Source organism: Triturus cristatus, chromosome 6 (assembly GCF_964204655.1).
Source record: "Triturus cristatus chromosome 6, aTriCri1.1, whole genome shotgun sequence".
NCBI lineage: Eukaryota > Metazoa > Chordata > Amphibia > Caudata > Salamandridae > Triturus > Triturus cristatus.
In genome coordinates, this window is record NC_140589.1 from 1,378,182,975 (window position 1) to 1,378,207,763 (window position 24,789).

The window sequence follows — 24,789 nt, forward strand, 5'->3', positions numbered from 1 at the left end:
CTTATTATCAAGCCCATTATCGCCGCTCTAGAGGCGGCAATAATTTTAACGTCGTCCTTGATAATATGCCCCCAAGTGCCTCATTTCTTAGTTGGCTGGATCTAATTTGGTCTAAATCCGATACTTTGTGTTCAGTTGCAGCCAGCACTGGAAAGAGCGGTGCTTGGGGGACAAGTCGACAGATGACAGTAAAGGTAAAATTAAATAAAAAATAAATAAAACCACTTACCTTGCGCTCGCTGCATCGCCGACTTGGCAAGGTAAGTGGTTGTCTTCTGTCGACTTGTCCCCCAAGCCCCACATTGCCAACCGCCCCGCCCCACCTCTCCTGTGCTGGCAGCGCCTGTTTGGGTTATGGTATTAATCCTGCACGAAATTGAATCCCCATTCTAAGTTAATAAGGTAATTATGAGAGATAAACATAAACCGTGATATCAATATGTGTGCACTTCATTACTATTGATGATTTCCTCTTTACAACATGTTTCCTGTCTACATTTTGGAAGGTACTACCTGGAGGAAATTGTATGGGGTGATAAACTCAGGAATGCTCAAATTTAGCAATGTTAAAACAGGAGCAACAAATATTTTGCTCCCAATTTGGTGTTAGCAGCCAAGTCACCTAGATACGAAGAAGTTCAGCAACATTTCTGTTGCCCTGGATTGAACCAAGATGTGCACCCAGGACCTAATTCACAAAGGTAAACTTACACCTTTGTGTAAGTTTGCAATTGTTTGCTATTCACAATGCTATTTCACGAGTAGTGTATTTATGGCTGTGGAATCTCCACACATAAAAAGATAGGACAGTCCCAGCATTTAAAAACCTTACTCAACACCTATGACCTCCTCAGGTCCCAGGATATCCCATATTTTTTGTCATAAATTGTGCTAAAATACCTGCCAACGTCGTCATTATCATCGTTGGTTTTTCTTTCACCTTGCAGAGATTGTAGCCAAGCTATCTGTCCTCTAAAAAAACTACTTTAACCCAGCAGCTATGACAAACTACCATCCCATTTCTAGAATTTTTGACTATCCAATATATTTTTTGATAATTTGTCATATAATCCAACTGTATTCCAGTAACCTGACTATTTATTTTTATTCCTGGTCCCAGCACGAAGCTGTCATAATTTGTCATTTACGCTGATATGCAGGCCTAGGAACAACTGTCATTTTGCTGTTTTCTCTCTGGACATCTTTTGTTTTGAACTACACGATGGATATAGGCCTACTAATGAGGCCTCAGCAAGTTGTGTTCTACTTAAAGGGACAGCCCTTTCATTGTATCATTTCCATAACTGTAACTCTGGAAATCCTGCTGTCTGCACAAAGAGTTTCTGCATAGTTGTGTAGAGTGTAGTTATGGGAAATCAGAGAGAAATACATATTTTCCATTTTCACCTAAAACTGAACATAATCTTATGTCGGGCATGGTTCCACCAGACTGGGTGAAAGGACAAATTCCCAAAGTATATCTAGTTCAGTACCATTTTAACGGAAAGTACTATCAAAACCTTATTGTGTTGTTTTGGTAATATGTGCTTAAAACAAATTGCAAGGTTATATGCCTATTACATCTTCAAAGGAACCACCTAAGTAGTCACTACAAACTTCATCAATTACTTCAGAACCACACCCAGGTCCAACATCGCGTCACCCTATAGCGCATCATGAACAAAAGCAACAATTACCATAAGTTAAGCAGCTAGAGAATACATTTCCTACCAGCCATGCATCTCGTATAGTCATCAATGTCAGAGCAAAAAGCTACAACACAATGCACATCTATGACCTTTTACCTGATCTCAGCCCTGACCTTCACATCATCATCAGACCTGGCTAGGAGATTATACTGCACCTCTTCTACATGAAGCAGTCTCTGATGGATACAAAACCCAATACAGAGCCAGTCCACTCCAAAAGCAACAGCTCAGAAAAACACTTTACCAGCCTCAAACTGTCATAGAATATTCTGTCAAGAAATGTGATTCATTATAGGTTCTCTACTCAACCTTCTCAACTTTCACACCCTCCTTCCTTATAATCTATAGAATACCCTGAAACAACCCAGAAGGTGCTGATGCTCTACTGGACCAGAAATCTGACATTACTATTGTCCATCTAAACTTCTCTATCTTAGGAGATTTCACAACTGTTTGAGAAGTCAGCAGTGCATCAGATCTCATGCCTCTACATTTGTCTCCTAGGAGTGAACTTCCTTCAGTGGGTCACAGGTCCAACTGATTTAGTGGCCACACCCTTGATGCCTTCTCCTCAAAAGGACTAAGCTCAGTTACAATAAAAACAACACTAAATGGAGTTATCATCACATTACCCTCCCTGAGACAGTGCTTAAATTGAACCAGTGGTTGCAGGAGGGGCCCACCGGCACTCATTTTGGGGACCAGGACATATTTTTCCTCATCAAACATTGACAGTGAGCAGGTGAGGGAAAAACCACAAAGGAGAAGGCAGGAGGAAGGAAAAGAAGGAACAAACGTTGCAAAGGGAGAAATCATGAACCTGCAAGAGTGATATAAAGGATCAGGGAGTGCCTAGTAGTGGATTAAAAGGCATGAGGTTGATTTAAGACTACACCGCCTTGGTATTTGGGGCACATACATTTAATAGCACCAGTCGCAGTCTTCTGGGCAGAACTTTGGGCACCAGCACACATTCTTTTAGAAAAGAACCACTTCCCCAAGACACCACCCCCACCATCAGGTTCACTATATATACATATACAATGGGGCAGAAACATGCCTTTCCATGGCGGCATTACCGCCATGGAAAGGCATGCAGAGTTTACTTGTGGGGGCCCGTTGCGGGCCCCCAGGGACTCTGGGGGGTACACATTGGGGGTACCTATGGTACCCCCCCTGCATTTCAATGTACAAGGTGGCAGGCACTGCGCGGTGCCTGTCACGTTGTGCATTGAAAGGCACAACCTGCCTTTGTGGCATTGCGGCGGGCGGTGCTTTCAGCACCGCCTGCCGCAATGTTTCAAATGCGCGATGCGCCCGCCACTGTGGCGGGCGCATCCTAATGGAGGGTGTGGGACCGCCACTAGCATTGCGGGTGGTCCCGATTCCTGGGGTTATGGCGGGTGGACATAGCCCGCCCGCCATACTAATGACCCTCATTGTCTCTGAGTGATGTATATCATATGACACAGGTGTATCAATATCTGCTGGTGTGTGGGGGTAGATTAAGTATACTGTATGTTGACAAATGTCTGGTAAGACATAGAGTAAAAGTAAGAACAAACCTTAAAAGGTAACAAACTGTTACAGACCTGGTCTGTGTATGCTAAGAGTGTGTGCAGGGGTTTAGTCTAGGGTGGGGACATGGTCTCAGGTGCATTGTAACGTACATGCCCTGGGCTATGCAGGAGCTGCCTTTGGGGTCTATTGGGTGGGGACCAGTACATAGCCATTAATGGCAGTGTGGGTCAGTCATGCGTGGACATGCCTAAGATGATCTGATATTGTTCTTGACACAGTCTTTGAAGAAGAGCAATAGATTGTCCCAGTGCATCATTATTGATGTCTGTCAAGTCCTCTGGCATCTTATTGCCTGAGTCCCACTGCCTCCAATTCATCCCAGTGGGTCACAGTTGTGTTCCAGTGGGTCAGCCCAGGCAAGGACCTTGCCTCCCTCCACATAGTTATGGGCATTTCTCTGAGAAGGAGGTCCAAATCCCCAAAATGATTCCCTATCCTACTGGTTTTCTGATGCTTGGAGAGTCCCAGAATGCAGCCGTCTAATGTGCGTACTTTGTTTTGACCAGTGGTGGGTGAGAGTGTAGCGCATACAGTTTCCCGAAGTGTTGTGCAGTTGGGCAATCCCAGAACATGTGTTTGATATCAGCCTGTGGGGTGGCACATCTTGGGCAGTCGGAAAAGGCTGTCGGATAAATCCTATGAATACGAGCCAGTATCAGATAAGCTCAGTGAAGGCTGTTGTGCTGTATGTGTTGGAACCATGCATTCCTGTATATTTTGTGCTGAAGGGATATGCTGCACTCCCACTCTTTCGATGTGAAGGGGCGTTCAACATCCTCCTCCCATTTTCACAGAGGTCAAGCAGTGGGGGAAATGTAGTATCCAGGTTAGACCGGACTAGCCAGAAGATCAACTTTTTACCCACCCCTAACGTGTACATGGTGTGTGTTAATTGATGTGGCAGTGGTTCCATGGTGGTGATGCCCCAGGTGCGTTCTAGCTGCACAGTGAGGTCTCTATGAATAAGGAATTGTCCCATCCTGAAACAATTCACCTAGACAGGTAATCCCAGTGTCAGCCCATGCAGTCTCCACCTCCTCCGGCACAGGTGTCCTGAACGTGCATATGCTTTCTGGTGGGGTCTATGGAGCAAATGGCCTTAAATTGGGTGTACCTTTTAGGGCACTAAAAAAGTTAGCGAAGGTGATCAGCAGCAATTTCCTAGAGGCTACTGATAAGAGTGAGTGGGGTATTAAGAGTTCTCAGACCACATTATGTAAGACCTGACCCCTTGCATGTCCTACCTCCAGTAGACAGTGGCCCGACAACCAGCACGCAGGCCATTGGAGCTTTTTACCCACCCCTATCATGTACATGGTGCATGTTAATGGATGTGGGGTGGTTCCATGGTGGTGATACCCCCAGTGTGTTCTAGCTGTGCAGGAAGGTATCTATGAATAAGGAATTGTCCCATTAGGAGGCCAAACTGCTCCATCAGTGTGCCAAAGGGGATCAGAACTCCGTCCTAAAACAAATCACATAGACAGGTGATCCCAGTGTCAGCCCAAGCAGTTGCCAGCCTTCTCAGGCACAGGTGTCCTTAACGTGGTTTCCGGCAGGCAAATAAGTGGTGTCTGGGATTTACTCGGGATCGAGTAACCGGAAGCGCCGCCATCTTGAGAGTAGTCGAGGTCAGCGGACCAGGCTACTCAACCCACATATAAAAAAGAAGCTGGCGCGAGCGCGCAGCGGACGCGCGCAGCGGGCGCGCCGCTGGCGTGCCGAAGGCGCGCCAAAGGCAAGCCCGTCTGCGCCCGTCCGCGCACGCTCAGCGCACAGCGCCAGGGACCCTGGTCGGTCACGCTCAGAGGTTCAGCAGACATGGAGGTATGATAGCGCAAGCCTGCTTAAACTAAGAGGGACTTCCCTGAATAAAGAATGTCCCTGCATATTTCCTAATGTCCCAACCTCAGAGAGTCTTAAGGTCTGTCCGAGCTGTGGTCTTGACATCCCGAGAATCCTTAATCTACCTATCTCCAGAAATAAAGAGAGGATGAGAGAGGAAATTAGCAAGGAAACCCAAGTGATAAAATGCATTTTAGTCAATGTAAGATCTCTGGTCAAACATAGCATAGAAGTTGCCAGACTCATGAGTGATCTAGGGGTCATGGTGGCTTTCATCACAGAAACCTGGACAGATGCAGCTTCCGGGCCGGATATTGTGGTTGCCACACCTCCCGACTTTTTATGCCAGACCTTGGATAGACCTATAGGGAGAGGCGGAGGTCTGGCAGTGATTTATCATAAGTCAATTAAAGCTGCCTTTAGGCCACTCCCTATGGATACCTGTGAGGCATTATCTTTTAACCTTTCCCTTACCCATCATCACTCCTTTAAGGGATGTCTTCTGTATAGACCTCCGGGATCCAGGAAGGCGTTTCTCACCTCTCTGGACACCCTCATAGAAGAAGGTATGCTTACAGAAGCCTTCTCTATTATGGGAGATTTTAACTTTCATTTAGAGCTGACAGAAGATGCGGACACTATGACATTGACTGACCTGATGATGACCGCCGAACTGAAACAACAGGTGGTGGGGTCCACGCATAGGGGAGGACATGCCCTTGATGGGATTTTCTCTAGTTATCAGAACTTACATTTTAAGGGCTGTCTCCCTCTGGTATGGTCAGACCACGCGGCGGTCCAATTTGAGATTCTGCTGCCAAAAGCGCCCAGAAAAAACCTAGGCCCAAAGAAATGTGTTGAGAGAAGAGCATGGAATAAGGTGGATGCAGCCACCTTTAACGAAGTGTTGGTCTCGACCACAACACAACTTCCTTTTGAAGTGAATGAAGCCAGTCTAAGATATTCAAGGTGGCTGGAGCTAGCCTGTGACAGTGTAGCGCCAACCAAACTTCTTCGTCCTATGAGATTACAACCCTCAGCCCCTTGGTATTCTGAGGAACTTAGGAACCTTAAACTTAAGTGTAAACAGTCTGAAAGAAGCTGGAGGAGGAACTATAATGATAAGGAGAAAAAAATGTATAAAGTCCACCTGCAGTCCTATAAACAAGCAATAGTGGCAGCCAAACAAACATTTTTCGCTGTTCAGATTAAGAACGCTAAAAATTCTAGTAAAGAACTTTTTAAGACAGTGACTGCCCTTACCGTGCCGAAGCCTGTGTTAGTACAGCCTAGTCAAGAACTTTGTGAAGACCTGGCCAAGTTCTTTTTATCCAAGGTTGAATCTATCTATACGGCCTTTAGCTCCCTTAGGGCTGAGAAAGTAGACAGTTGCACCGAGATTTCCACAATAACAAAGGTGTCTAGCCAGACGTTTCGGAATTTCCGGCCAATACTTTCTAGGGAAACTCAACAGCTCCTTATGGAAGCTAAATCTGGCTCGCCTCTGGACCCTTGCCCCGTAAAAGTGGTGAAATTGGCACTGAGTCCAATTGCGGAATCTCTCACCACTATTGTTAACCTCATGTTTGCAACTGGACTCTTTCCCAGTCAATGGAAACTGGCATCGGTCTTGCCACTCCTAAAAAAGCCTAAGCTCCCAGTTACGGATCCCAGTAGCTTTCGGCCAATCTCCAGACTGCCATTACCAGCTAAGGTGGTGGAGAAAATCATGAATAAGCAGCTTAGCCTATTCTTGAATGAGAACCAAGTACTTGACCCGACCCAGTTTGGTTTCAGATCTGGTCATAGTACGGAATCGGCTCTTATAAAGGCTACGGAAGAAATCAGGGTTGCTGTGGATCAGGGAGGGAGGGCGGCACTAATCCTGTTAGACCTGTCCGCAGCATTTGATACGGTTCACCATTCCATACTGTTGAACCGTCTAAATACCTGTGGTATTCAGGGGAAGGCCTGGGAACTCCTCAGGTCATTCCTCGAGGACAGGAAACAGATTGTTGCCCTCGGAGATTTTCAGTCCAATCCCTTTTCATTGCCTTGTGGGGTCCCGCAAGGGTCCTCACTCAGTCCGACTCTTTTTAATGTTTATGTTAGTGCACTGGCCCCAATAATAGACACCTTTGGTTTCGGCCTCACATCATAAGCCGACGACACTCAAATTGTGGTATCACTGACACCGGAGTACGAGGCTGATGTAGAAGGTCGTTTTCAAGAGTGTATGCTAGCAGTAGATAACTGGATGGCAAACAATTGTCTCAAACTAAACTCAGAGAAAACTGAAGTTATATTGTTTGGGAATAACACCAGCTTTTGGACTCCTTCCTGGTGGCCAGACCGAATGGGGAAAGCCCCGGTGCCAACTAGAAAGGTTAAGAACCTGGGGATCATACTGGATGACAAATTGACCTTAGGACTGCAAGTAAACGCACTAGCCTCTAAAATCAGCTATACCATTAAAATGCTGAGAAAAGTCCTGCCCTTACTGCCTAAGGACAGTAGACAAACTGTAGTTGGTGCTACGGTAATGTCCAGATTGGACTACTGTAATGGACTTTATCTGAATATGCAACTAAAAGGATTAAAGAAACTGCAGTTACTGCAAAATGCAGCAGTTAGATTACTTATGGACTCTTCAAAACCCTGTTCCGTTTCCAAAGAGAGGAAAGCTTTACACTGGCTCCCAGTAAAAAGCCGTATACAATTTAAAGTACTATGCCTGGCCTTTAAGGCCTTACATGGCATAGGTCCAGAGTTTCTACAGCAAAGACTGCGCTGGTACGTTCCAGGCAGACACCTGCGTTCTGAAGAGGCCAACCTGGTTTGGGTGCCTCGTATAAAGAAAGCCCGTTGGGGAGGCAAAAGTTTTATCTATGGCACAGCGAAGGCTTGGAATGAATTACCTCGCCATCTGAGATCCTTCACCGAGCTTTTACCCTTTCGTAAGGAATTAAAAACGTGGCTCTTTTCCAAAGAGTAGTCTGCCTCCTTTTATTGTTTCCTGCCAGTCTTTAGAGAATCAAGAAGCGCCAGGACACCTCCGGGTAATTGTTGCGCTCTATAAATGACATTAACATTAACATTAACATTAACATTAACATTAACATGTGTATGCTTCCTTGTGAATCTCTTGTGCGAATGGCCTCAAATTGGGTGGGGCTTTTAGGGCTCTGCAATAGCTGTCATAGGTGATCCTCAGCGATTTGTTAGAGGCTACAAGTAGGAGCGAGTGGGGTATTAAAAGAGTTCTCAGACCACGTTATGGTAAAGCCGGGACCCAGCATGTCCCACCTCCAGTGGACAGTGACTAGACAACCAGCAAACAGGGCATTGGAGCTGTGTCTCTAGTTAGTAATGTTAAAAGTCTAAGGCACCCGTCTTATCCTTGTTGGTTCAGAGTTTCAGCATGGATAACGCCGCCTTATGACAGCCATTGTTCAAAATGAGGTTGCCTACCGTAGCATCAACGGTGCAGAAGAGACTCTTTGGCACTGCTATTGGTAAGTTGGAAAAATGGTAAAGCAGCCTCTGTAGCGTCACCATTTGGCCAATGCAATGCAACCCTGAACCAACAGTGGCAGGGAGAACCAGAATGCAATTTGAGCTTGCAAACTGGACACTGTCTTCATAAGGTTCCCATCTAATAAGTCTTTGCTGGAGTGGTAAATAATAATGCTGAGGTAGCGAAAGGTAGAGGTGCTCAACTTCAGCAAGCAACCCTCCCCTAGCAGGGTCTGTATGAGACATTCAGGACATAGGGGGAACAAACTCAAATTTTTCCAATTGACCCCCAGGCCTGCTCATATCTGTGAAGGGCCTGTGAGGCCGCATCTACTCCTGCACAGATGTCCTTGAAGTAAATCAGTATATCACTGCCATAGAGGGACACCATGTGTGCCATCTCATAGCCGTATGCCCCAATCTCAGCAAATCTGATGCAGAAAGGCAGCCAGAGGTTCAACAGCCACTGCATAAAGGAGAGGTGATAGCGAGCATTCCTGCCACGTGCCCCTATTGATGGGGAAAGGTTCAGATGTGAGCCTGCCAATTGTAACCCTAGCAGTGGACATTGCATTCAATAATTTAATCAGTTGTCACATCCTTTGGCCTATGACCATCTTGCGTACTACTGTAAACATATAGTCTCAGTCAGGCATGTTCAATACCATACAGGCAGAATAGGGCCATTGGGGCAGTGCCTCCTCCATAAACCGGTGTAATCGGCATATACTAAGGGATGGGGATCTTCCAGTATAAACCCGTTTTGCTTGTGGTGGATGGACCCAAGCATGGCTTCCATCAAACGGTGTGCAAGGATTTTGCTTAGTATTTTGTAATCACTGCCAGGTTTGGCCAACTGCCAATAGGAGTGATTGTCCAACGGGTCCCAGCCTGGTTTATGGAGGGAGACCAGAAGGGATGCCTGCCTCTCTCCAACTTCGAGCACTGCCTTAAAACACTCGGTCAACCTTGATGCCAGTATATCTATGTACGTTTTGTAGAATTCTATTGGCAGGCCATCAATTCCAGAGGTTTTCCCAGTGAGAAACTCCCGGACAGCATCACACATTTCCTGCTACATGATTGTGCTGTCCAAGGCAGTTACTCAGGCCAAAAGTAGCCCTGACATTTCAACTTCATCAAGAAAGTCAGCTAAGTGGGCATTAGAGAGGGAGCACATGAGGCCACACAGTGTCTGGTAGTGTGTCCGGAAAGTCTCATGGATCTCCATTTCTGCACTGGCCACATAGTTGGGGAAATCATATTGCAGTGATGGGGGCATTAACAGCGTCTTGTTAAATTAACCACACCAAGAGCTTTCCAGACTTATCTTCCTCAGCGTACTTCTTAGCTAGCTGCGCCTTGCAATCAATGCACAACACAGTCTCAAGTAATAGTGCGTGTTTTTCTCTGGTTGCCAGAAGGTCTCTTTCGGCGGAGTCACTTGTCATCACGGGTCGCTCAGATCACCTAGAGTGAGCTCAAGGTCAGTTAGTTCCTGCTCTACTGTGTTAAGTGCCTCCCCCACCATGCATTGACCTCTCACCACTGTATTGAAAGCATCCCAATCAATAAGGAAGTTGTACCTCAGTTTTCAGCAGAGTAATGTACTATAGTCTCGCAAAGAGCCTCACAGAAAGCTTAGGGGCATATTATCAAGGACGTCGTTAAAATCATTGCCGCTTTAGCGGCAGGAAACTGCCGCTAAAGCGACGATAATGGGCTTGATAATATGCCACAGAGAATTCCAATAGAAGCCCATGTTCACACCAGAACATGGGCTTCTATTGGAATTCTCTGCGGCATATTATCAAGCCCATTATCGCCGCTTTTTTTAACGCTGACCTTGATAATATGCCCCTTGGTTCTCCAGCGTAGAAGACTGGAGTTGCCAGGTCAGAACTGGAGATACATTCTCCCCCCACTTCAGGCCCAGAAACAGGGGGTTGTGATCAGAGATGGTCTTACCAAGCTATTCTGAGTTGCTTGTGGTGATTAGATGGATGGTGAGCACAGAAAACGGTCAAGTACATGTAGATCGTGTGGGGGGAATAGAATGGGAATTCCTTCTTTTCTGGGTGGCAGGCTCTCCAGGTGTCCGTAATGGACAGTTGCAAAAGCCATTGTGTAAAATAGGAAGTGGCAGTTGTAGTGGGCATGTGGGGTAGTGGGGTGTGGCCTATCCAAATGCACCTCCAACACACAATTGAAGTCCCCCCTAATAATCCCCCTAATATCCATGGGAGATGTGCCAAGCGAGTGAGATGCAGCAAAAGCTCAGCAAGCAGCTGTGGTTGTTCAGTTTTGGGAGAGTAAATGCTGCCTAAGAGCACTGCAGTGCAATTCAAGACACCCTCCGCCAACATGTCAGTACCAATCACCATGGTTTTACATCTAAAGGGATTCGTTGGAAGGAGCAGTTGGCTAGAGACCAGGCCCTGTAAAGGAGTCATAAACAAGAGAAGGATGTGGGGTGGGTTCCAACCTACTCTCCCCCCTCCCCCCAGGCTGGGTGCTGCACAAGCATGATACGTGAATGTTTTATCTTGAGGGCATAACACAGGTCCTCATGGAGGGCTGAGAGTGTCAACGGCTCAAACAATGGGACACCTGGGCTGCATTGGAGATGTTCAATGTCAGGAAAGTCCCAGACTGTGGGTAGCCATTTTGTATCATACATACGTCGGTAAAGAGTCTTTGAGCATATATGATTACATCTGAAGTTTGAGGGGTAACGGATGGTGGAATCACTGATGAGGAGCTAGAGAGAATGGAAAATGTGTCTGAAGAAGCACTGTCAGAATCATTGGGATCTCTGCTGGAGGCCAAGCCCCTCAGTCCAGATGCCCGTCAAGGATGCTCTAATTGTGAATGCAATGGTGAGGGAGTGCTAGTGGTGGAATGGTTTGGGTGTGCTCTGACCCAGGCACAGTGCCCAGTACGAGCTGAATGGTTCCAGACCCGTCGGGCGGCAATGTTCTGTTAAGGGGCATTTTGGCATTTTTCCATTCAATCCCAGGGTCCATGGGTTCTGTAAAGAAGTATGTGCATTGATTAACCATGAATGTAAGTTTTACAGGGTAGAGCAGGGTGTACTTAAGTACAACCTCTCTTCACTTACTTTTCACTATGAGAAGAGGAGCACAGCAATTTTGCACCAAGACTGTGTATTTGGGAAACAGTAACACTCAGGCATTATCATAGGGTCAACCTCCCTGGTGGCTCTCAGGAGTGTGTCCTTGTCCTTGTATTAAAGTGTCTTAGCCACTACTTGTCTCGGTAGGTCCTCCGGTGGAGGACGCAGTGTGGACTCCTGATCTGCATGCTCTACAGTAAAGAAGGAGGAAAGGCCTATCGGAATGACTCGCGAAGAACACCAGTTCTCAATAAAAGCAATGGGAGCGGTCTCAGCTCCTTCTGGCATTCCCATTTATTAAAATCATTCCACTAGTGCCTGCAGGATCAAGTCTAGTTTTGCCACTGGTGGGCTGCCCCCACCTGTCTATCTGCACACATTTCAAGCAATGCACTAGTTGTGATTGCAGGAAGATTGTCTAGCATTGCGGGGGAGAGGGCACCTGGGAAGGCCTTTCCGGTCTGCACCTTCTCATCTGTCCAAGTCTCTAGTGAGCCACTGGGTACTGCCTCCAAAGGGGCCCCCTTCCTTTCTTATCTTCCAGAGGAGCCAGAGATCCACCTTACCATTTGAGTGCCTGCTGTTGTTAGCAGGGGATGCTCAAGCAGTCTCCCTCCTTACATGACCATCTTGCTGAAGGGGAGATCAGTGTCACTTCCATGAAAATGAGTCTGATGTCCGAAATACAGCTCAAAGCCTATTAAAGTTCTCAAACCGCAAAAGAAAAGGTTACAAGTTCATCGTTTGGGTAAGCAATGATCACACAGGACATATAAGAAAACATCAGTAGATTTAGCAAATTCTCTGAAACAGAAACGCATGAGTGTGGGCCTAGCCTCACATGATGAGTGGAAGCCCAAGTGTGGGTTTTGGTTCTTGGAATATAAGCATGCAAAAGCTCATGGTCATATCTTACTAAAGTGCTAACTGGGGCAAACTATCTGACTTTTACATGTGGAAGTGTGGCTTTCTGAAGAAGCATGCACATGGGTGTCAGTATGTTTCAAGGCAGGATGCGCTACCTGTTATTTCTTCGTATACATGTGCTTGAGTAAAAGGTGTAAGAGACAGCAGCACTTTAGAGGAAGCAGGCTCTTATGTGATTGGTGAATCTCGCCTCATACCCCTAGCAATAGGGATTGTGGTAACCTATTTGTGACTTATCTGGTACAATGGCTTATCTGAACTCACCACTAAATATTCTATCAAGTTTCATCCAACTGAAGAGAAAATGACCTATTTTCATGCATCAACTCATCTTGAACGAATCACAAAATATTTCCTAGAACTAATGTGTGATGTACTGTCTATTTCTGCTGACCCCATTGCTTTACCCATTTGTTTCCATGTACAGGCCTGTCATTTATTACAGGCACAGTGTTGCAATGGTTCTCCTCCTTCTTGAATAACAGAACGCAAAGATTCAAGATGCAAAATTCGTTCTCGCTGCCCTCTGCGGTCTCCCTGGGTGTTCCTCAGGGATCGGCCCTATCACCAATTCTTTTCAACCTCCTAATGGAGCCTCTGGCGAACGCTCTAAATTCAACGAACATCTTATGCGGATGACACCCAGTTGTATCTGAAAATCACCTCTCCAGAAGACATCATTGCCCTCAACAATACTCTACTGAAAACACAAAACTGGCTCGCAAACAACCACCTCATGCTAAATACTAAAAAAACTGAATTCATTCTCATTTCGCCACCGAGCCACACACCAAAGCTAGACCTATGGTTAAAACACCTAACCTCCTTCGATTGTGTCCCCGTCATCGGTGACTCAGCAAAATCGCTTGGAATCGCTATAGACAAACATTTGAATATGCAGTCGCACATCTCTATCGCCACCAAGGGTGCTAATCATAAGCTGAGTATATTAAGGAAACTCAAACCCTTCCTCCCCCAGGCTGATTTAAAAATGGCAGTTCAAGCCTTAGTGTTACCAAGATTAGATTACGGAAGCACTACCCTCTGTGGCCTTCCTAAATACAAGCTGGCGCCGTTAAGAGCCGCACTGAATGCCGCGGCCAGACTGGTAGCAGGAACAAAAAGAAATACTCACATTTCGCCAACCTTGAAAGCCCTAAATGGGTTACCTTACGAGGCAAGAATACACCTTAAAGTGGCTTGCATGACACACAATGCAATTCACAACAATTCACCCAGCTACTTGGCTCAAAAGTTAGAAAGGTCTGGAGGTTGGAGACAATTGCGAAGTGCGAACACTTTCCTTCTGAAACCTCAATACTTCCACAAGAAGAGAACCGGCTGTAGAGCCTTTTCAGGGATTGCACCTAAGATTTGGAACTCCCTACCTCCATTAGTGCGTGGAATCACTTCCCTTACCGCCTTCAAAAAAGAAGTACAAATACATCTAATGAACAAACACTTGCCTTAATTTTCAACTCTAGGATGTCACAGAGTTTTCTACATGACCCAAATGTCTTTACCTATCCCATGTGATTGGTCGAGTCTTCTGACCATTAGCATACTGCTCATCAACTGTATGCTATGTAACGTTTAGCTGGCGGTGGGTCACTCTTGGTCTACTATACACGTCATTTCTACTGTGAATCGACTGTGGTCTTAATATGTATATATGTTTGCAAACACAATCACCTAACTTTCACTAACTGTCTATTGTAAAACGTCCTGTGGTTCCATGGTCCTCTATGTATGTTATTCTCATATTTTACTAGTGCTTTTGTTCGTATTGACACTTCTGAATGTGTGCATAACACCTCATACATTTATGTTCTTGACTGTAAAGCACTCTGATACCCTCGTGGGTCATGTTCGCGCTATATAAAACTTTATAAATAAATAAATAAGTTTGAAACTATCTCTAACTGAAAAGATTTGCATGGGGGTCTGGGGTCTTAGATCTGTGTGGTTCTCTACACAATGCATCCAATTCTTCCCTCTACCAAACTACAAAGGACTGTTCTGCAGCATCTAACTATTTAATCCTTTTTCACTTTCTGTCTCTTTGAAGCCCACCAACACATCTTTTCAATTGCAATTTCCCCCCAAAAAACTGAACAGACATATACCAAACCAAGCATTGGTCTTTGACTACAGTTCTGCTTTCAAGCCAAGTTTGGTATAATTCCATTCTGCTGTTTTTTTGGTAGTGGATAGCAAAGATTTATAAGAGAGTTAAAATGTATTTTTTACCACCCCTTCTTTCATATATTTATGTCCTCTTGATGGATCTGCATGAAAATCTGCATGGTGAACCCAAATTGGATGAAAATTTTTTGTATTTTCATGCAGATATGTAAAATGGTACCAAAGTTATTAGGAATTCTACACATACAACGTATATAACACGAGTATCAATATACTAAAGAGCATTGTGTTTTAGGCAACAGGATGTTTTCTCCAAACTAGATAATATTATTCTGCAGTTAGACTGATTTTGTGATTCTATATTATCCTTCTAAGTCAACATGATCCTACCCTGCAGTTAATTTCATTGGGGCTAAGTCTTCCTCAGGATTGGGACAATCCTTTTTACATTGTGTGGGGTACAAATGGCTGTCCTGATTTGTAAATTGTTATTTGTGAAGAATACAAAAAAGTGATTTACGGAATGCTTGAATTAACCTCAGTCACTGGTAATCACTAGGCCCAAATCACAATCCATAATTTCTTTGCCCACCATGCCACGTCAGGTTAGTCCCAACCAAAGGCAGGTCAGTCTTGGTCCTACTCCAATAGGAACAATCCAGCTCAAACTGCCAAGCCAGGTTCTCTTTGAACCACAACACCAGCACATCAGGACTGGTTTGCCCTATTTGGTCCTCTTCAGTCGTGTGCAGCTTCATTTCAGTGGCACAAGGTGCATGGGACCCATGTCTGGGCATACACATTGCACTTAGGGCTTTACAATGAACTCGCCATACTAACGATTACATATAGGCACACCCCCTACAAGCACAAACCTGCATATATTCACACATATTTAATTACTTAGACGAACACACATTCAGACATGCTAAATCTCTTCATCCACATACTTCCTTCCAATGTACTGGAGATTGTCTATCTCCATTCCCAACCATGAACCCAGAGGAGCAGTATGGGTGCAAAGAAAGGGAGTAGGTGTTAGGAATTATAGTGTATGCTTGCCCTGTCCAGTTCCCTGACTACACTGCTCATGGCTGGGACTGCCAGAGAGTTTCAGCCAATAAGTGAGAGGGATCTGGGGAACAATTTGCCTGTGTGTGAAGGTGAATACATATAGTTCACATCCTTGGTAGGAGGAAAAAAAGAAAAATCAAAGGGAGAGCTAGAGCTCCTTTTGGACAACATTATAGCATGACATCAGGTCAAACAATGCCATGAACTTTTGGCAGACTGTAAATGGAGTGGGTAGAAATCTCCCAAATGGGGCCTTCTCTAACATCCTAGAGCCAACCTGGTACCACTTCCTGTATGATCACTTTAGTCAGTCGGCTCAACCAGACCAGTTCCATGTACAGGGAGATGACATGGAGGCTATCAAATCTCCGGAATCCCTTCTCAGGAGCAGTGATCATGAAACATCTTGGTGCCCCATTACTGATACTTTAGTCCAGTGACAAGTTGGAAAGGGCCATAGAGAGGGGGCTCCAGGCAGAATACCACCAGCCATTTACAAGAAAGATCCAACATTCTGAGCTGCACAACTAACGCCGCTCTTTTCCACCATTTTGAGGCAGAACTTCATGGTGTGGCGTGGTACTTCTACCAAAATTTAAGGGGGGGATTCAAAGGGGTCCCTGGGAACTATCGTTTGGTAGCTTTAATTGCTTTAATAGCTTTAATTGACAATTACGCCAAATACTTTGCAGGTGTGCTACTAGATGAGCTACAGCTATGGATCAAGACAAATAAAATCATCCTGCCAAACCAAACTGGGTTCACTAAGCACACAGGGACCTCTGTGAACCTTATGGTACTCTCCCTTATATTTGATCGGGTGGAACCTAACAGCCAACCAGTATACCTGGGCTTTATCGATTACAAATCTGCATCCAATAGGTTCGACAGGGGAACGCTTTGGCAAATACTGGCTCACTTGAACATCCCAGGTGGCCTTGCAGCTACTGCATTGAGAAACATGTGTTAGAATAAAAATCAGAGATGGTTCTCACTTGTCTGGGCCAATTAACACTATGCAATGTCTGAAGCAGGGTTGTGTCCTTGCACCAACATTATTTACCCTGCTCTTATCTGATCTGACCACTACTTTGAATTCAGTTAATTCCCATTGGCCCAATATGGGTGGCTTCCATCTTTCGAACCAGCTGAATGCGGACAACCTTGTTCCTATTAGTAGAACCAAGGTCGGCCTGCAACTCAATCTGGATGCTACCTCAGCCTTCTCAACTTGGAATGGCTGGACAACCAATAAAAAAAAACTAAGATCCTCGTGGTCAGAGGGACTAGACTACAAAATCCAATGTGGTTCCTGGACCAAGAAAAGTTAAGGTCAACTAAAAGTTTGAAGTACCTTGGAGTCCACATCAATGTTAATGAGATATATAGCGACCAATTGAATGAAATTAGAATAAGGGCATTGCACTACCCTTTGCCCTTAGGTCTCTTTACACAAAACAAAAAGGCCCTACGCTTACGCCTATCATCCAAGTGGCCCAAGTAAAGATTCTCCCAACCTAAGCATACGGAAGCGAGGATCTCAGAGGTGGGACAGTGCAACAATGGACAGAATGCTTCTTAAGATCTATAGAACAATTTGTCAGCTTATTTCCTATACATCATCAGCTCACATAAGGCTGGAGTTTGGAATTTCTAAGAAGGCACTGGCACAGAAGGTGAACTTTGCAATATGTTGTTACAAACTCAGATCAGCAAAAGAAGATTCGCTGGGTCACCACCTTTGGGTAAACAGGAAACAAAGCAAAGGTCCTCTGTAAGGTCCTACCCGTCCCAGGCCTTAAGAACGCTTGGTCTAATGAGTGCCTGGGACCTAACAATCAGCCAACAGGAGTTTAAAAGGGTGGATAAAACAAGCACACAACAGCTCTCACTACTAGAGGGCAAGGCTTGCCTGTCTCAACGCAAACACAGTTGTATGACACTGCACACCTATAAGTGTCTGAAACAGCAGCTTTATCTAAGCAAACTTTTTAATGATTTGATACAGTTCATGAAACTCAGAATGGGGATAACTCCTATCCAAATTTTAACCCTTCGTGGAATAGATGTAAGGAACAGGCGAACTGTCAGCTATGCAACCAGCATAAGGAAGATATAATTAATATACTGTTCTTGTACCCCACTCTTATGGAGGACCGGGGGAGCAGCTACAAAGAGGGTGGAGCGTCTGTGGCATAGGGTCCTGCAGGGAGGCAGTGTTGGTCTGCTTTGAACCATCGGACACTAGACTAAACTGTGCACTAGTGAATTGTTTTCATTGTTTCTTAAAAAAGCTGGAAGCCCCGGCTCTAGCAGCTAAAGGAAAGGGGTGTGAATAGACAATTAACAGCTCTGGTTTTTGTCCCCTTAATGAACATCTCTTGGATTACTTTTAAAGTCCTTCCCTCTAATGTTTTATCAGGTGCACGTAGCTATATCAGTCGGCTACAGCCTCCAGACATCTAGACCTTGCACAAACACTTGTATTAGTGTTGACAGCTTAAGCTTTTTAAACTATTCTAGCTGAACCATATTGCACTTTATTTGTTTTAGTGTTAGCAGCTTAAAGCTTTTTAAATTCTTCTAGCTTCAGCACGTTACACTTTATTCATTGCACAGGTCCCCCAATCCGCTAAGGTCTCCAGACACCTGGGTCTTTTGTATATGCACCTTTTAATGACAACAGTTTTTGTCATTTTATCTGCTGCACCCGCACTTTTCCAGGTTCATGGTTTACAAGTATCTGCTTATTTGAACCAGCAGTGCTATGTGTTGTACTGCATCTTAAGTTGTTTGCCTTTACACCTGTGATTATGTTTAGGCTCTAGAATGTATGGTCTCCTAGCAACTGTATGAAGATTCATTCCTGTTGGAGCTGTTGGCAGAGCTTGTCCTTCTGGCTCTGCTACCCATGTAGCCAATAAATAACCAGCATACTACCTCCAGCGTCTGCCTGGTTACTACAAATTTATGGCAACGATATTTGTCTACATGGAGGAACCCACGCAGGGGATTTCATGACTCCTGACTCCACTTCTACTTCGAGCATTGACTCTTGCTGAGCTTTGGCACAGACGTGCCGCCGCTGGACTCCTGCCTACAAGGTGTTTTTCAGCCTTTCTTTCCTGTGCTGCCCTGCGCTATCATCTACTTTTAAAGCCTTCAATTTTAGCCCTGGAGAGAAAGTGTTTACATTCATACCTCCTGCAACTGTCATTTCCTCACGCAGCCTACTCGCGATCCCAGCGTGCTCGCGCTTTCAGCCTTGCTCCAACCTGCATTTGGCGACCTATTCACCTAGTCTATTCACACCATGACCTAAAACGCGTCACATCACGCTGCGTCACGGCGTCCATACTAGCAATTTGGAATGCTTCATCTCTACACGCATGCAATGTCGCAGCCATTTTAGTTAAGTCAGGAAGCCCCGAACTTGTTTTTCGTAACTTTTCGCTCACGCTTCATCTCCATGACTACCTGTTGGCGTGTATCTTGATCATCATCGGTGACACACACACCCATTATTATCGTCTTTAAAGCTGCCAGGAAGTCAAGTGTACTTACCATAACATACGCGGTGATACACACACCTACCTTTGTACAGCCCAACAGTGTGTAATTACCGCAACACAAACTATGATACACACATCATTCTAACTTCATCTTCAATAGTTATACAGCATTTTCTCTGTTTGCAGCAATAGTCAAACAGCGTTTCAAGTGTGCTGCATCTACTTCATCATTGATGTATCCACAGTAATACACACACTTACAAGTACTGTGTTTACAAATTGCCACTTGTCTTTTTCTCAACTTCTAGACTACTACAGTGTGTTTTCACTGTACATCTACGGTGATACACACACCTTTATCAAGACATAATTCTGTTGTATATGCATTTCTCATCAATAGTGTGTACTCTCATACGTTGTGTGTATTATTTGTGTATTACTTTGTTTGCCATTTTACTGCACTATTTCTTTCTCAAATTTGCCAACCTTAGCAGATTTGTGCACTATGCAATCTGTCAATCCGCCACCTTCATTTCTTGACTCCCCTAGTGATCCCCCAGTCAGGTGGGAAATCTGGTATGACGCCTTTCAAACGTACTTGGGTGCCATAAGTGCTCTACGTTTCAGTGCAGAGAGAAATAAATGTCTCCTCCACTCCCTAGGATTTGAGGTAAGGTGTATCTATAAACATCTACCACCTCTTTCTCAAGAACAACTTCACGGCATAGATGAATTTGAGGAAACCATCATTAAGTTGGAAACCAGATTTGACAAACAACCGAGCCTTATGGTCCTAAGGCACAAATTCTTTAAAAGGAAGCAAGCTGAAGGAGAAGATGTGGACGCTTACATTTCCTCCTTGCGCAGACTAGAGGCTGACTGCAAGTCGAAAACTTTACGGATCAACTCATCAGAGCTCAGTTTGTTTGCCAGTGCAAAGATAAGAACATAAGGCAAAAACTGTTGAGTTTGGGTGATCCATCCCTTGATGAGACTATTAAAATCGCGAAAGCATACAAACATCCATAGTTTCACTGAAAGAACTGGATGTCAAACCTTTAGATGCTGTTCATGTTGTCAATACTAATAATCTTGTTAAGTATCGTGTTAAGCCTAGCCAAGCAGTCCATCTGCCTTTTAAACCCAAGTCCAATCTAGCCAATTCCACCAGGGCTAATGGTAACAATATGTGCATCAGATGTGGGAATCCTCCACATATCAGGGGTTCCCGATGTCCCGCTAGTAACATCATGTGCAATTATTGCAAAAAGATGGGGCATTTTGCCAAAGTTTGCTTTAAAAAAAGAATGTTAGAAAACAATCCATTTGCACGGTTGAATCTGATTACGAGTCTGACCCTGAGGTTATTTCTGTTGTTAGGAGTTCTGATGAGGTAGATTCTTTCAAACCTGCTTCCTCTGTAGATGTGGTTATAGGTGATTCGTCTTCGTGTGTTGATCCTATTGTGGACATTAATATTGGGGATCACAATGTGAAATTGTTAGTGGATTCAGGGTCAAAGATCACAATGATCACTCAAAAATTGTTTGAACAGACTTGGAAGGAGTCTCAACCTCTATCTCCACCTGATCGAGGGAGGCTTTGGAAAAAGAATTAAAGGGTCTGTGTGCCAAAGGGATCATTGAACCGACAGAATTTTCATTATGGCTTTCTCCCTTGGTCGTAGCCAGAAAAAGGGGAGGAGATCTCCGTGTATGTGTCAATTTGAGATCTCTTAATAAGGAGATATGGGTAGATTCCCATCCCCTACCATAAATTAATGACCTATTCTCGCCCACCAATTGAGCAAGCTTTTTCATGAAGCTCGATCTAGCCAGCGTTTATCACTAGGTGGAACTGGATCCTGAATCAGATCATCTTACCCCATTTGTGTCACCTTTGGGTACATTTCACTACCGTCACATGCCCTTTGGGCCTGCGTCAGCAGCGTCTGTTTTCCAGAGGATAATGAGCAATATACTCAGGGATGTTGATGGCGTCCTTGTGTTTCAGGATGATGTTCTCATTTTCGGTAAGGATGTTGCATCACATAATTCTGTCTTAGAAAAAGTTTTAACATTGTTTAGAAAATGTGGTGTTGGGTTGATGGAGGAGAAGTGTCAATTTTTGTGCTCAAAAGTTGAATACTTAGGACATGTTATTTCTCATGATGGGGTCAGTTCCCGACCGGGATTACTTCAAGCTATAGTTGATGCCCCTGAACCAGAGGACAAAGCTGGTGTCAAGTCATTACTGGGGCTATGTGAGTACTTCTCACAGTTTATTCCTAACTTTGCATCCATAGTACGTCCCATAAGCAACCTTCTCAAAAAGGGAGTCAAGTTTGAATGGTGCAATGAATGTGTGGTGGCTCTCAAGTCTGTGAAGTCTGCTTAATGGGACGGTCCCATTTTGAAACCTTTTGACCCGAGTTTACCATGTTGCGTGACTGTCGACGCCAGTCAAGTAGGTATTGGCGCCACCTTTACTCAACTAGGGAAGAGGTGTGGTGTCGCGGCCAGGGCGACTGACGCTGGAATCTGGGGCTCACGGTTCGATCCCTGGCGGCAGGTCAGCCCAGCACAATGTGACTCTGGGCAATAGCTTGCTTAATCTTCCCGATGGCCCCTAGCATGGGATGCCTTCGGGTAACTGTTCGCACTTTACAAATACTGGATTTGCATTTTTACCCTTACTCAATTGGATAACAATTGTGAAAACACTGTATGCTTTGCCTCCAGAGTGCTAAGAACTCCCGAGCTCCAGTACTCCATCATTGAAAAGGAGCTGTTGGCCTGTGCATAGGCAATTGAGAAATTTCACCTTATATCTGGGGTAAGCGGTTCCTGCTTTTGACTGATCACAAGCCCCTAGTAAACATTTTGGGGGGAAGTGTGAATAAGTGCTGTTCCCCTAGAATTATGCGTATGGTGATGAAGCTCCTTTAGTATCAGTTTGGAGTGAAACATATTGCAGGTGGTGAGAATGGAAGGGTGGATTTCCTATCCCGTTTTCCCATTAAGTCGAGTGAACATAATGACGTCAATTTGGACGAGTTCTCTAGTGAATATTGTGATGATTGTCTAGTTGCTGTCCTGAACCTACCTGATGTGAGTATGGGTTCTTAGACTGATTGGGTGCAAGCGCTGGAATCTGATTGCATCATACATGAGGTGTGTGCTTTCATCAGAAATGGGTGGCCCAGAGAGAAAGGGCTGCCTGCCCCTCTCCAACCTTTCTGGAAGGTTGAAGGTGAACTCTCCATTGAAGATGGTTTGTTGCTCAGTGCAGACAAGTTTGTACCCCCTGATGTTTTCCGCAAAACCATCATTGAAAGAGCCCACGAAGGTCATCTTGGTTCCACACTCACCATGTGGCACAACAGGGACACCTATTGGTGGCCAGGGATGGATGCTGAAATTGGTCTTGTGGTTACCAATTGCTGTGCTTGCGGTGCAGCTGACAGAAGTTTGAAAGTGTCTGTTCCCCAATGATGCCTATCGAATGCCTCAAAGGTCCGTGGTTGAAATTTGGTATTGATGTTATGGGCCCGTATGAGGTTCTTCCCGGTGGATCCTGTTTCATTTTGGTCCGCATGGACTATGCTTCAAAGTGGCCAGAGGTCAAGATGGTGAAAGAAGCCAACACAAAGACTATTATGGAGTTTTCTCAAAACATGTGGTTGAGAGAGGGTTTTCCTGAGACTTTAGTCTCAGACAATGGAAAGCAATTCGTTAGTACAGAATTCAAGTCTTTCCTCCTTGAATCTGGCATGAAACACCACAAAAGCTCCCTTTATCACCAGCAAACGAATGGTTTAGTTGAGAGAATGAACTGGGTGGTGGGGGAGTGTATTAGGTGGGTCAGAGCTGGCAAAGCTCTAGACGCCATGGTTTGGTTCTATAGAACTACCCCACAGTCTGCCACAAAAATTTCTCCCTTTGAACTTTTGAGGGGACGAAAGCCGAACACTTGTTTCAGGCCTCCATGGATGAGCAAGTGGGTCAGGGCTGAAACTGATGTTTCCCAGCTAATGTCTTTGGCGAGTAAAAACATGTATGCTTCGCAATCTAAAAAGAAGCTTTGGTTCGACTCCCGTAGATGTGTTAAAGTAGCTCCGCTTGAAGTGGGGGACATGATTAAAATCAAAACTGCTGTTCATGCTAAGAAGGGTGACAGTAAATTCACTAGGGCCCTCACACCCACGGCACCAAACGGCAAGGAACAAAAGATCTCCGATAAAGAGCCCCTCTATGAGTGTCCGTCTGGTATTGCAGCGCCGACCCAACCAGGAGCAGGCCCGTATGATGAAGCATGACACCTAGCTTGCTGGATGTGTGAAGGCACTTGTTCCGAAAGGAGGAATTCCTCTCCTCCCACTACTCAGCTGACAGGTCAACCTGCCTCAAGTGACTATAACTAGGACTCTGACCAAGATGATTTTTAAGGCACCAAGGAACTTCGTACCCTTCTTCCTTTTGACAGTAAATTCAGTCAGCCAGTCAAAGTTCTCAAGATTCTTGGCAATGCGGTAAAGGTTGAGGGAGGTCATTGGTGAAACATCAAGAGGGTGGTGAAGGTTTGGGCAAGGGACGCCACCTCATCTTCAGAGACAATGGTTCTTCCTCGTATAGACAAAACCTGTCCCAGGAAGAGTTCTAGAAACATTGTTAGACCTGCCAGGTACACTTTGGGGCAGTAGAAGTTCACTAAGAAAACTGTTCACACTCTACTGTTGTGTATTAATTATTTGTTCACTTCCCCCCCTCGGGTAATGGTATTTTTTATTTTTTATAGCGCAAACTAGACCCAAAGATATCAGGTAATAGGCTTGGGGCAGTTTCACCTTAATCTACAGGATAGGAAGTGAGTCTCTTTCCAGAGTTCTGTCTCTTAAAAACCAATGGCGATGGGACCATCTGTCTGTTTTATAAAACATTTTAAATGTAATCTTTTGGATATATGTTTTTTTATTCTTTTATTGTGCAGTGCTATTGTGCTGTATTAATAATCACGCAATAAAGAATACTTACTCTTTCAATTACTCTTTTACCCTTAGAATGAACTTTTTTTGCATGCACAATTCTTGAAAAGAGAGGGCTATTGGTTATTTGCCCGCCAGCCACATGTAGGGATTATGTTAATCGCAATCAATAGTTAAGCCGATAGCCAGACTTCAAGCCCTCATCTTATCTAATGACTGTGTAAGTGGTGACTGGTAAGTGGTCATCACCCACCCACCATACCCTTCTGTGCATTGTAACTGATGTTTGAGTAGTTGGACTGGAAATTAATGTGGAGAAGACTATTATATGTGATTTCATATTTAAATTCTTTCTTGGAA